Source organism: Dipodomys merriami, unplaced genomic scaffold (assembly GCF_024711535.1).
Source record: "Dipodomys merriami isolate MVZ:Mamm:240054 unplaced genomic scaffold, mDipMer1.0.p SCAF_34, whole genome shotgun sequence".
NCBI classification, from domain to species: Eukaryota; Metazoa; Chordata; class Mammalia; order Rodentia; family Heteromyidae; genus Dipodomys; species Dipodomys merriami.
This window is the reverse complement of record NW_027204937.1, coordinates 16,058,248-16,072,814: the sequence shown is the minus strand read 5'-3', so window position 1 is coordinate 16,072,814 and position 14,567 is coordinate 16,058,248. Positions and strand designations below refer to the sequence as shown.

General features: G+C 51.4%; 1 protein-coding gene across 13 annotated transcripts in view; it reads right to left on the bottom strand.

Moving 5' to 3' along the window:
• LOC138803464 (transcription factor HIVEP3-like) overlaps positions 1-14,567 on the bottom strand; it is a 405,830-nt gene that overhangs the window by 103,240 nt on the left and 288,023 nt on the right. Inside the window, exon 1 of one of the 13 annotated variants that reach the window (XM_069987532.1) lies at positions 6,406-6,444. The exons of 11 other annotated variants lie outside the window; for them this stretch is intronic. The gene's annotated coding sequence lies outside the window, so the exon portion shown is untranslated. Of the gene's footprint in view, positions 1-701; positions 758-6,405; positions 6,445-14,567 lie in introns of those variants that run through there. One more of the 13 variants, XM_069987531.1, reaches the window with a different exon arrangement.

The following is a 14,567-nucleotide window of genomic DNA, read 5'->3' as shown; positions in this document are numbered from 1 at the left end:
CCACCACTAGTCCTGACTGAAGCCCAAGCTCCTAAGCTCCCAGGGAGGTTAGGGTTAAATGCTCCCCCAAATGCCTTGGAGCAAGAGCTGCTCTGAGAACACCAGAATAGCTCCCTGCCAGTCACCACAGCTCCCTACCATGGCAGGTATGGCCCCCTAAAGCTGCCCTCCATACCAGCACCAGATGCTATTCTGCTAGGCGGGAGGGGAGAGCAAGAGCAAGGCTACTTCAACTCATTCCCAGTGAGCCCACAGCCCAAGGTTGTTGGCCTGGCAGTCTGACACTGACCAGGCCTCCAGGGGGAGGTGCGGGGCTGGGGATGTTAAACACACGAGGCAGTTCCGTGCTGGGTGTTCCCGCTCTGCTGGGGATGAGCCTGGGGGTCCTGAGGGTCTTCGCAGGACCGGGAAGGCTGTGCCAGCCCAAGGCGAATGGGGCTGTGCCCGAGAACTGTGTGAACGCGGGAACAAGGCTTGTGCCACCCTGGGCTGGTGACAAGTAGCGTCTGGGAGACGCTAGCGCAGAGCATGTGCAGGCACGGCCCCGACCCTTCGGCTGGGGGTCCGGGGAGGGGGCGCCACGCGCCCACCCTTTCCCACCCGCCCCTCCGCTGCTTGCCAGCGCCGTGCTGGGGCGCTCCGGGGCGGCCAGGCCGCGGCGGCACGCGAGACACGGGGCGCGTGGGGCGCTCGCGGCTTACCTGCGGGCGTCCAGGGCTCTGCGCCTCGGGGCTGCGCTGGGCTGCGCCTGCTGGGCTGCGCTGCGCTGGACTGGGCTGCGCGCCCGGGCTCCGCGCGGCTCGGCAGCGCCCGCGCGCTCGGCTCCGCCCGGCTCGGCTCCGCCCGGCGGTGCCCGGGGCGCTCGCAGGCGGCCCACGCGGCGCGGGGTGGGCGCGGGGCGGGCGCCGGCGGCGGGCGCGGCTCCGGGCCGCCCCGCGGCCGCTTGGAAGCTCCTTATTTGGGCAGTGATGTCAGGGGAAGTCGCCGGGCGCCGGACCACCCACTTCTTTCCATTCACTCCCCAGAGTTTCCTGTCGCCGAGTCCCGGGGACCCCACCGTCCGCCCGGGCGCCTCTCTGGCCGGATCGGCCTCCGCGCGCGCGCGCCCGGCTTGGGCCCGGGATCCCCTGGCAGCCGAGGTCACGGTGGGGCGGAGCGCGGCCGGCGGCGGCGGGGACGGGGGCTCCTGCGCCGGGGAATCCCCGCTCCCGGGCCCCGGGGAGGGTCGCCGGGCGGCGGCGTCGGGGACAGGCCGTGTCACTCCACGAGCTGCCCCTCCCACCGCGCTGTCATTTCCTCTCGGGCCCTACGGGGAGGACAGTCAGGGAAACCCCGGCGGCCGCCGCCGGGGCTCTGCCACCAGGCGCCACGCCTAGGACGCCCCGGGGCCCTGCAGGCGTCCATCACAGTCCCCAAAGTGCGTGGTCCCCACGGCTTTCCTCCCAGGCGCTGCTCTGCTCCGGGAAGCCAGCGCCTTCCCAGGCGGGAATCCGCTTTAATGAGGACTGGGCGGGGCGAGTGGCTGGGCCTCCCCGGGCTCCCGCTGGTAGGGTAGGGAGGGGAGGGGGGGGTCATGCTAGCGCTTTTACCAGAAGCTGCTGGATCCCAGGAATCCAGCCTGAGTCACTCTGGGCTGTGCTCTGTCCAGCAAAGCACCAACATGAGCCAGCCCCCCCCAACCAGCCCCCATCGGCCAGCAAAATGGCCAAGACTGTGAGACCCCAGGACCATCTGCAGTTTTATGGGTGTTTCCCATGGCTCAGAAACCTCAGGGGATTTATAGCAACTCACCACCACGCTGCCACAGACCCATTAGGCCACTGGGTCTGACTGCTGGCCAGGCCTACTTGTCAGAGAATAGTAGCCTCAGGAGGAGGTCACTGGGGGCCAGGGATGCCTGCACTAGAGGGAGGGCAGGTGCCTGCCGAGCAGAATTGAAGGGAGGCACTCTCCAGGGTCACAAAAATTCAGGGGCCCAGGAGACATTGTACCCTGTGTTGGTTGCCCAGCACCTCCAAGAAGGCTCCCTGGAGACTTCTGTCTTTCTCGGGCTCCAAAGTGATGACATCAAACTCACCTGAGCCCAAGGAACAAGACTAGGTGGCTCAAGGGATTTCTGTGCCTTCACTACAACAGCGTCTGCCGGAGCACGCAGCCCCTCAGCCCAGAGCCAAGAGAACTGTCCCAGGCCACCAGCTTTAACAGAGGGAGGCCTTTCTCAGTGGCAGCACACTCCTGGAGGAGGAAGCAAGAGCCCCAGAGCTGGCAGGAAGAGAAGGCAAGTGTATCCACAGCTGGCTTAGGCCTGTACTCTCACACAACTGAGCCCCTGCTAACCAGATTGCCATGCTTTACAGCCATTCTGTGAATCACCACCACCCTTCCTGCCCGCACAACTGCCATCAGATCTAAGAGTCCAAGTCCAGTTCGAACAGGGACCATCGTTTCTGGAAACCCCAGAAGAAGACCATTGCTCCCTGATGTGACTCTCAAGGCCTCACTCCCAGCCCATTACCCCCCAACCATACACCACTCTTACTCTTTAGGGCCTTTGCATGGACTTTCCAGGTAACTAAACATCCTCTCTACCCTTTTGGTGTCCTTCGCATAGCCAGTCAAGCCTGCCCTCAAACTAGATGGGTCCTTTCCTCGAGTGGGCAAATGGTTGGTATGACCCTTAATTAGATCTCTCCCCCCATGTCCAATTTTCTGCTTTAGACAGAGGAGGTGACTGCTTCCAGACCTGACTCTGTCATTCGTATAGGCTCAGTTGATGGCCTGGTTCCTGTGCCGGGGGAGGGGGACTGTCCTCTGCCCCTTCAGTGATGGTCCTGCCCCCATTCAGGACTCTTCTGTGCTGCCATTGGCAAACTACAAGGAACTTTCTACCTTGATTCATCTCTTCTCCCAGGATTGCTTTTTGCAAATATTTGTTAGGTGAATGAAAAATCTTGAGAAGCAAATCAAAGACAGACTAGACTAATCAAATGTAGAGTAGAATTGCCTAACAAACTTACAACTGTGGCTGGGGTGCCAGTCCTAACAGACTGGGAGCTGGGCTCTCAATTAGAGTAGCATAGATGCTTAGGAGATGGGACCACAGGGCTGCCCTGCCCTGAGAAGGCTCCTCCCCCTGACTACTCCTTGGCTCTCCTTTCAGTGGCTTGGGATTTATCTCCCTCCCTTCCCTTGGCAAAACTCCTCTACAGCCCACTACAGCCCAAGACATTTCTACAGCAAAGAGAAAAGAAAGTACAACTCACAAGAACATCTTCATTAAAAAGACATGGCCCTACTCAATTTCTTCAACCTCTCCCCTCTCCCAGCCACACAGGCTCCTCCAATTGTGGCCATCTCTCCCAGGAGTGTCAGCTGGGGAGCCTTCCCATGTCCCTCCCACAATCAGAGCCACCAGAAACCAGCCCCCACTTGAGTTCTGGCACCATGTCTCACTGAAGGCCAACTCTTTAGGATTCTGGCCTCAGAGCTCAGATACATGGGCTGGGGACAGACAGGCAGGCCTGCTTTGAGGCTAGCAGCCTGAGACCCACTCCCCTCTGTGAGCCACCACCCCAACCCTGGAATTAGTGGCTAGATGAAACACAACTGGGAAGGTGGATAGTGCCAGGGGTGCCATTTCATTCCTCTCAGCCCCTGAGAGTAACTCTCAGCACTCAGCCCCAGGGGCCTTCCCACATTCCATCATTCCTCAAATGTGAATCAAGCACTTTCCCTGTGCAAAGAATATGGCACCCATAAGCCTGTGTTCTGGGAGCTCCATCCAAGGATGGAGACTGACAGGTAAATAGATACCTAAGCCTGCTTGCTCAGTGATATTCTACTGCTTGGCAAGGTTGAGGTGGGAAGGAGATAGTGTTCAAGATGTCAGCATGTGTGTGTGTGTGTGTGTGTGTGTGTGTGTGTGTGTGTGTGTGTGGTGGGGGAGGGAAGGTGCCTTCTACTTCTAAGGGATACAAATCAAGTATACTGTGCTCTAGGTGTCCCAAGCTAGAATGCCAAGCACTTGTTTCCATGGAGATGCTACACACACACACACACACACACACACACACACACACACACATATACACATAAGACTTGGTTCTGCTGTAAAGCCTTCATCTCACTGTAGAGACTTCACAAGCTAAAAGCACTCAGGGCAGGGCTGGCATCTGATCTGCCATCTCAAAGGCTGTGCCTATGTGAAATGTTTTCAGCTCTTAACAACAGAATTACAGATGCACTTCTGGAATTTACTGTTGTTCCTAAGGAGCCAGGGACTGCCTTAGTGTTCTTAGGAACATTTTTAAGGTAGGGCTGAGCATCTGGCCCTGTGAGCCCTCAGGGTTATGTTTAGGACTTATTCCTTCAAACGAAACCTTCTCCACTTCTCACTGTCTGTGCCTACCATTTCTTGGATTCAAATGCTCTGTGCTATTTTACCTGTACGTGTGTGTGTGTGTGTGTGTGTGTGTGTGTGTGTGTGCGCACGCACACGTGCATGTGCACATGCATGCATACATTTATGCTTATGTGCTGCATACAGGCCAGCACGTGCATATGTATTCAATACTGTATCTCCTCTCTTATGTAGAGACCTAACTGTCTATGGACAGCACCATCCAGGATTCTGCTAGACTCAGTCCCCTGCATTTCCAGCTTCCTGACTCAGGCCTTAGCCCGCTGCTGTGGGTGGTAGCCTGGTCCTTGAGCTCTAGGGTTCAGACTCCACTCTGTGTTGCCTTGGGGATGAAACTTCTTGTTGAGATCAAGGCAGGGGAGGGGCTGTTCAGATAAACAGGCCAAATCAAGAGCAGGCCTGCTAGTGCCTTTAATAAGAGCCTCAGACTGCTCATGTAGGCGTGGCTTTCTGCATCTTTCTCATCCAGACTGAGATCTAGCCCTAGAGTATGGCTCAGTTTCTGAGCCAGGTTCACTTTGCAAATGCGACTCCCTGTACTGTTCCCCACACCCACAGTGGCACTGCTGGCTCCTCACTCAGTTTCCAGGCCCTAGTGAAGGCATCTCAGGTCTCCCAGGTGGCCCTGACTGCTTCCTTCTCTGTGAGTGGCCAACACTTGGCACAGACTGCCCTGGCTCCTAATCCTTTGGACTTGTTGCTTGTTTAAGACACCACCTGGCTGTGTCCAACCACATCTCAGCTCCAGGAACATCACAGATATAACAGAGTACCCCTCTGAGCATCCTGTCCAGTAAATAGCAATCACAAGAGGCCAGTCAGACTCAAGCTCATTCACCAGCTTTCCCTACATAACGAAAGGATCTCTTCAGAAAGACACTGGGAATAACTAGAGTCTTGGAATGTCTTACCCTGGCTTCTCATGGAAGTTTCTGGGGACTTCCTTTGAGCGCAGAAGGCCCCAGGTGGGGAAGGCGGGGCTTTTGGTTCCAGGAAATCAGGAGATTAGTCAAAGCCACATTTCCCTGGCAGCTGTAAGAACAGGTTTGCCCAAGCCAAGAGAATTGCAATATCATTAATAACAACAAATGCTTGCTCTGCACGTGGTATTGTGCTCATGTACAGCACAGTATCAGCCTCTGTGGCTTAGGTCCATACCGGCCCCGGATGTGGGTCCTGCTCCAACACTTATTACTGCGTGGTTCCCTGCACCCACTTTCCTTAGCTATGAGAGGAGGAATGCTAACACATCTCAGGGAAAAATGATGAGGATTAAATGAGAACTCAGAAATTTAAAGGAAAGGCAGGCACTTAATAGATGCTCAATAAAGGAAATCCCTCCCACACCTCAAATTCTTTGGCAGAGGAACCTTCTAATGAATAAGGCTAAGTTTACAAAGTGAGCAGAATGAGATTTCAATCAGACCTCATAAACATTCACCTGAGGTAACAAGTATAAGTGGAAAGAATTCTAGGAGCAGCAAGAGAGGTCATTGAAATTCTGGAATGGTTTTAAATCTATACTCTCCACCACCACTTAGGTGACCTTCATCCATCAGTGATTGAGATAGTCTAAGTGGCCAGACCTGTATGGACAAGGGCTAGGCAAGAATAAGTCCCAAAGCAAGACAAATCCTGTGCTCAGACATTAATAGGTTCCAGAAAGGCCTTGCACACTATGGAAAATAACTATGACAACAATGACTAAAAGCTGTGAATGATGCCGAAGACTGGGAGGAAGAGAGAAGTATGGGAAGGATTGGGACTGGCTACTTCCAGGAACCCCTATTGAATAACAATGAAGGGATGTAGAGGTGTCTGGCTCCACCCCTGCTCAGGCCCCACACCCACAGCAGCCTTGAAAAACTTTAATCCTCCATCCTTCTTCAGCCTCAGATCTCCCCAGATGAGTCTTTACTCCCCAGTGAAGGGCTTGGCCTGGTCAGGAACACTCATGAGTCCCCAAACACAATGTGACTCTTTACCTCACATCTTCACTTGTGCTGTCCTCTCTCTGGAATGCCTCTCCTTTTACTCCTATTCTCCCTTGCTCCTTTGCAGCCCCTCCCCCCATCAACTGTCATTAACTGTTTAGTAAACTCACCCAACAGGTGTCCTTCAAACATTCTGTTTTTCTGGCTTTTTCTTTACTATCTCTTTCCCTCACCCTGCCTCAGCAGAAGTTAAAGCTTCCTATTCCATGTTCTGCTAACTTCTCTGCACATACCAGCAAAGGATCTATGTCTGATGAGTGAGTTTTAAGGGGCTCTGCTTGGCATATAGTAGGTGTTCAATGAAAAGGCCACCCAGAGACATTCTCTTCATGCTGCACCCATGGCCAAACAGAATGTGCCAGCCTATGTCATGCTACCTAGGAGAGCACTCAGGGGCCTAAGGCTTCTACACTAGTCATCTGTGAGCTTTCAGCCCGAAAACACGTCCCCTCAGGCTGCCTTCCCCACGCTTTCTGGCTGATATCCTGCAACCTGGCCTTGGAAGGGGGAAGCAGCCACATGGATGTGGTGTGAGGTAAGAGATCACAAGGGATTGGTGTTAGGAAGAGGGGGTGAGGGGTGAAGGTTCATTTTAGATGTGATCGTGATGAGCCCTAGGCCAGTTAAGGATGGCCCAGGTATGTCTCAGAGGCATTCTGGTGAGATAAACACATGAACCAGAAGACTGAGGAAAGCAGAGCTCTTTGAGATTGGGTGGGTTTCACTCAGTCACCTGGAAGTGTCTCTTTGTAGATAAGCACATAATTGTGAGTGCCCCTGTGGGCCATAGCACTGAATATGGAACCGAGTACCCAGCAGGTGCTCAGCGATGCTGACTGAGCACTTATATACTTCATTATTGAGGGAGTTCTTTATAGATTGGCCACCATCACACCCATCCCTGAGGCTCAGGAAGAGGCAGCACAGGGACTCTCTGCTGTAGTTACCAGAGAAATCTTGGCAGGCATGGCATCTTTAGGGCATGGAATTCCTCTGGAGGGATCATAACTAAGGTTTAGCAAAGGCTTCCCTGAACCCAGGTGACTCTCTCTCCTCTGAATTCATTCATTCAGTAACATGTACTCAGGTGCTCCGGGCCAGGCTCTGTTCTAAGGATTTAGAGCACATCAGTAAGCAAAATGGACAGAAGTCCAGCCTCTATAGAGCTTATGTTCCAGAGGCAAGAAACAGACAACAAGCCAGAATCAGAATAAACATGTGTGTTATATAACTTAGCAGCAAGAGTTTTGTACCATGGAAAGGAGATAGGAGAGACTGAGGGGATGAGGAGGACATGGGTGTGAGGCAATCTGATGCAGGAGGCATCAGAGCAAAGACTCCAAGTCCTATGGGATTGGGAGAGCCTTTATGAGCAAAGGGAACGGCTGGTGCCAAGGCCCTGAGGTAGCTGAATGTCAGACAGACTACCCTGCCTTGTGCCACTGTGAGAACATCAATTTTAGAATTTTTTCTAGATGAGGTATCTAAAGTAATCCTACCATGAATTCTACTGGTTCCTAAGAACAGAGGTTCCAAATGCCTACCAACATCAGCCACAAGTTTACAAGTCTGAAAACAAGCCTTCTCAGGATGTCTTCCCCAGACCTTCCCACAGATATCCTGCAACCTGTCCCTCAAACCATCCTGGACTCTGACTGGATGGACGAGGACCCCAGCAAGCCACCGGGGCACCCAGCGGGGTATCTGTGAGAAAGGACTGAGTGGAAGCTTGGAGACCAGGGCTTAGCCTGAGCACTCAGTGAGAGCCCAATAGAGTCCAAGCAGAAGATGCAAATAAGAAGTGGAGAGCAGTTTTCCCTGAGTACCATTCCTCAGCTTCAAACATGAGCCCGAGCTGTTACTTGCATCACTCCTGTGTTTGGAGTTGGGCTCCAGGCCTGTCTGGCTCCCCTCTCATAGGATGACATTGGACAGCTCATTTAAGCTCCTGGGGAGGGGCACTCAATACCAACATCAGAGAGGCAGATCCTGAGCTGGAGCTGTGGGCTCCCTACCCAGAGCCTCCCATGCTTCTCTCTAGGGTCTTTGTGAGGAATTCACAGGTCAAGAGCAAAAGAGAGAGAGAGAGCAGCACAGGGAGATTGTAGGACGGTGGATGCCATCCTTGCTTCTTGGCCTCGACAAGGAGCAGGGACTAAGTACACTTCACCACACACTGACAGCTGGAAGAAGCAGATTCACTCCCGAAGCCTCCCGAAGTTGTAGTCAGCAGCCTAATTTTAGATTGAGCATCTGCTCTTCCGTTCCAGAGAGGCTGCTCTGTCTGGGATTCACTCCTTCTGGAACTGCCAGAGAAATGAATCCAGTTCTATGGATACAAACATGGATGGTGTTCAGATCAGAGCTAGCCAACAGACCCCCCCTTCTCCCCGCCGCCCCTGCCTGGGGAAGCCCCCAGAAGCTGCACCCTATCCAGACATCCTGTCTTCCTCCTTATCTGTCATTTCATACCCAATGACCAGAATCCTATGAACACCATCTTTGATTCCCATCTGACCTTCTTAAAAGGTTAGGGACCATGAGGATCTGCCTCAAGCAGAACAAGGGATCTTCTAGACAGTGGTGGCTTCTGTCCATCCCTACTCCCCCTAGATCCCAATCCAGGTCTTGAAGCCTTGATCCCAGACAAGCCCAGACAAGGAAGCCAATATATTCACAGGAAATCTTCTCAGAGGAGGAGCTTGTAGATTAGATTTTTACCATCAGACAAGTCTGGAAAAGCCTTCAAGGTACATCCTTAATGAAGAAGCATACAAGCAGGTTGACTGTTTCTGATTGGCTCCAGGGGAGGGGGAAGAGAAAGTGGAGACACTGGTGGGAGGGGGCTAGGGAGTTGGATATAATGGGATGAGCCACATTTCAGGGTAAGGAGGGGATTCCTATCTGCAGGTAGGGTGAGAGGGCTGAGGGTGTGAGCTTTCTTTCAGCAATGGGTGACTTAACTTACATTCTTCTCACCTCCTTGTCTGTTTCCTTCATAGTCTTTGGGATTATTTAGAGCCTTCCCCCATACTCATACACATGGAGCAGGTCCCAAGTGTAGGATATACAAGGGGTACCCATTGGTCTCCCACATCCCCACCTTAGCTCTGCCATGCATCACCTGACTGTGTCTTGGTGCTCACTTTAGCAGCCAGTGCCCATGGAATGCTTCCTTCTGCTGCTCCGGACCCAGCTTTTCCTCTACATGGACACGGCCATCTCAGGACTCCTCAGGAATGAGTCTGTGGCCCCAGGCCTCTACCTGTCTTAGTTCTGCCCCACAGCATGGTGAAGCTACACAGGCTGGGTCAAGCCCTGGGCTCAAGGCTAAGGGCTTCCTGTTTAATTCATCCCTGTTGCTAGGCAAGTAAAGGAGCTAAGGGTGGCCACACTGCCGGGAAATGGTGGGTCTGCAGAAGAGCCCCATCTGTCCATCTTCCTCCTCCCACCTGGCTCCCTCTAGCCCCAGTGGGGCCTGAGCAGTTGGGGCCCTGAGTACCCATCTGGCCATTCAGTGGAAAGTGAGGAAAAGGAGCACCTGCCTCCCCTGCCCCTCCCCCACCCTTTCCAGGATCCTGCCTCCGACCCTTTGTGACAGAATGAGTTAAAATCTTATGTAAAGAGATTTGCAAATATATCCTACAAAACAACATTTGGATGGCTTAAGTGTTAAGGAATCAGAACCATATGGATTAAATGTCCCTGACGTTACGTATGGCTTGAAAAAATTAGAAGGAAATGTACTGAGATCTCACACACACACACACACACACACACACACACACACACACACACACACACACACACACACACACACACACACACACACACACACACACACACTATGAAAGGCCAGACCACATTTTTAGTTTTGTGCACATAATTATTTGAAAAAATACGAATCAACACCCATCCAGTTTCTCCCAAGCTAGCTTTCTCTTGCCTGCTTTTGGATGTTGTCTTCTCCCCACCTGATCAGACTTGGCTCACCTCCCTGCCCCTCCTCACTTCAGGCCTGAGAAAGGGACTTCCCAGAATGGCAGGCTCAGTGCTTTAACCACAGAACAGTTGGAACGCAACAGCTGGGATCTCCCAAAGACCAGATGGGTGATCTCAGGTGCCAGGGGGCAGTAGTCAAGGTTCCCTAGCAGAAAGGACACTCAGCAGCCTGGGGGAAGCACTTTCTGAGACCATTATTTCCTCCACTCATTGAAGCACCCACTTCCCAGAACCCTTTACCTCTCCCAGAACCCTTGGAGGAGGTCAGGCATTATGAAAGCCTCCCCAAATCCTACCTTCACAGGAGGGAAGCTAGGCTTTACTCACCAGCAGCCAGTGAACTGACAGATTATAGACTTACTGGTCTCCCCATCAAACTTTGTTGTGTGAAGCAAACCAGAACGGTGAGCTGGTTCTATCCTATCCCTCCAGGCACTTGATCTTGTGCCAGAACTGGTACTCGAACTCAGGGCCTGGGTGCTGTCCCTGAGTTGTGTCATTCAAGGCTAGTGCTTTACCACTAAAGCCACAGCTCCAATTCTGGCTTTTGGGGATTAGAGTCTCAGGATTTTCCTGGACAGGCTGGCTTTGAATTTCAATCCTCAGATCTCAGCCTCCTGAGTAGCTAGGATTACAAGTGTGAGCCACCAGTGCCTGGCTGGGTAGGTGCTTTTGGGGACAGTGTATATGTGAATAAATCAGGTTTGTTTCTAAGTCTAGACTATATACAGCATTGCGCTAGAGGAGAGAGGGGATACAAAGCTTAGTTTGCAAAAACAAGACAATCAAAATGCTTCTTCCTGGTGAGAAGATGGAGAATGAGAAGCAAAAACCACAGCATGCAAAGTACCAGTCTGCATGCCAGGCTCAGGGCACAGCCTGCAGGCATGGTTGAGCTACTTTCCTTCTACATACTAGGAAACACAAGTACAGTGACCAGATTTCATGCCTGGACCCTCCAACAGCCTGGCCACTCTTTGTCTCCAAACCCAGCTAGGTAGAGCTGACATTTCCCAGAGGAGCCCAGGATGAAGACAGAACAGGTGGTCAGTAGCATTAAATGCCGCATAGATGCAAGGCTAGCCCACCATCAAGACATCAGGCCCCAGCAAGCAGGTCAGAGCTTAATATTTGCTAGGTGCTTATGAAACAAATCAAAGACTATGTAGAAGGAGACATTAAGGAGCCATTACTTTCGTCCCCCTCTTGACGCCCCTCACCACTTGCTGGTTATTCTGGGGACTTTCTGTCCAGATGGTTCTGGGTATTCCCGGAACATGGAATTTCAAAGGAACCCAAGAGCAAAGGGGAAAGAATGGAAGCTGAAATGATGAGACACTCCACGTCCAGTGTCTGCACCCTGGCCTGGACACCAGGCTTCTCCATGGTTTGTTGCAGATCATGAAGTTTACAGGTGATCTGATCCCTCAAGGCCTCATAATGGTTATTTTCTCTATGTCTATTCTCACCCCAGGCTGACCTGGCCACAGACCATAAGGACAGAACCCTCCAATTTGGGTCAGCTATGGGAGCACCTTTGCCCCATCCAATATTCTGGGGAAACCCTGTGGGTCACATAGTCTGCACCAATGCACCATGCACGCAGCAGGCAGGAAGTGGTGAGGGGCAGGTACACTCACTGGTACTATACAAGATGCCTTTCCCTCGGCCCCACCCTCTGCACCCCATTTTCAAGCTCACAGATGTTGGCTCAAATAGCTAGAAGCCCCCTCTGGGAATTTCTGATGGCTTTTCATTTATAGATCTCATCTTCCCCTAGGGGTCCTTGGCCCCAAAATGTCCTCTCCTCCAGGATTTACTCCATGCCCTTGTGGGCCCCAGGCCTGTCCTGCTGATAGACTCTAAACAGCTTCCTTGTTACTGAGACAAAGCAAGTTCTTTTATAAGGTCTTCTACTTCCTGCTTCAGTGGCCATGCCACCCCTCCTGCTTCATCTGTCTCTCATTCACCTGATATATAATGTCTTTTTCAGATCTTTGTCTTTGCATGTGCTATGTCCTTCCCCTAGAACGACCTGCCTCTGCATCCCTTCCTTAGCCTGTGGACTCTTCCTTCAGAACCAAGTCTTCTACTTCCCCTAGCATGTCACCTTACAGCAGCCCTCCTAGATCCCTTGTTGTACCCTTCCCAGCATTGTGTTTCCTTTGACATTCATAGCTTCTTTTTCAGTGTGTAATGTCGTGGCTGTGGTCAGTTCCATGATTAGGAGAGCAGGTATGTGGTACTCAACACTGTATCCCTCAAAGCTGCCAGGGGTTCCTAGCCAAAGTAGGCGTTTGTTCTCAGTGTCAAACTCCAGAAGCAGAGACCTAATTCTGCAGCAATGTCACTCCTGAGGCGTTGTGTGTTTCAGAGCCTGCAGACCCTGGAAAGCCAGGGAGAGGATGTCATTGTCCCCTCAACTTCCTGTGCCTGGTGTGGATGGGCTCAAACTTACCCTCAGGACTAGTCTAGAAGAGGCCAACATGTGCAGGCATGGTGGGTGAAACCACCCAGCAAAGCCTGGGATTCTGCTGGTGAGTGTGATAATGACTGGAAGCTGAAGTAACGTTGTTCTTGGGGCTTGGAGACAGTCCCATCCCAGGCTTTGCTCAGTGCTTCCTGAAGGGCTTAGGGTAAGGCTAGAAATGCTGGGGGTGGGTGTCCCTCTGAGCTGGAAAGGAGGACAGGGGGGCAGGGACTCTAGACACAGGTGTCTGGGGAACTTATTATAAGGACATAACAAAGTCACACCACACAACCCCCGCATGCACACACATATAGTATATAGAGTACATATATACACACTATATACTATATATATTATATGTATGCTATTTATACTATATGTGTGTGTGTTTTCTAATCTGTAAGATTGAAAGGATGAGCCCATATAGGGTCTCACACTATATATATATATATATATACATGCATATATGTTATATATATTACATATATATTATACATACATACACACATATATGGTGTGTGTGTGTGTGTGTGTGTGTGTGTGTGTGTGTGTGTGTGTGTGTGTTCTGTGCTTGAACTTAGGGCCTGGTACTGTTCCTGTGCTTTCTTGCTCAAGGCTACTGCTATACCACTTGAGCCATAGCTCCATTTCTGGCTTTTTTGGGTGCATAATTGGAGACAAGAGTCTCATGGAATTTTCTGTCTGGGTTAGCTTTGAACCACAGATCTCAGCCTCCTGAATAGCTAGAATTATAGGCGTGAGCCACCACTGGCCAGCAGGGTAAACATATTTCTCTATCATAACTCTTCTGTCTAAGTGAAAGCTAATGGGTGGCACAGCATCCTCTCTCTCCTTTTTCTGGCAAGAGCTCCTCAACTCAAGTGGTGGTCTCCTTGCACAGAACCCTATCCTCCTGCCTTAGCCAGAAGCAGACTACTCATGATAGCCCATTGGTCCAGGCCGTGTGACCCAGGCTAGGCCAATCACATTGCTTCTATGGGATTCTTCACACGAACAGAAGGGAAGATAGGCAGCTTTTCTATCTGGAGTCTCAGGCCAATAAGGTGAGGGTCAGTAGTTAGCAGGGACCCACAGCCCATCTCCACCCTTGTAGTCATTGTGTCATGCTCTGTAAGAGGATGAAGTCCAAAGACAGAATATGAGACTGAGGTCAAGAAAAAGAGGAGTATCAGCAGATGAATGGATCAAGAAAATGTGGTATATATACACAATGGAATTCTATGCCTCCATCAGAAAGAATGACATTGCCCCATTTGTTAGGAAATGGAAAAACTTGGAAAAAAATTATATTAAGTGAAGTAAGCCAGGCCCAAAGAAACATAGGTCCCATGGTTTCCCTTATTTGTAATATCTAGTATATGTATGAGTCAAGCGGAAAAGGTCAGATAATGTGAGGTCAGGAAAATGAACCCTTAGATATGTATTTTAATGCTTTTTCTTTCATGCATGTGTTTCTAACGCATTTATAAGATTATCTCTTTGTTGCTTTGTATGTCCCTCCCCCACAGTATAACCCCTGCTTTCACTATATTTGATGTCAGTATAACTTGTGGAGGAGATGGGGAAAAACCAGTTGTTTAAGGATACAGGTGGACCTGTTGCAACAATGAGAAGTACAAGTTGTCATGTCCAAAACGAGCTTTACAACGTTGGTGCGGGG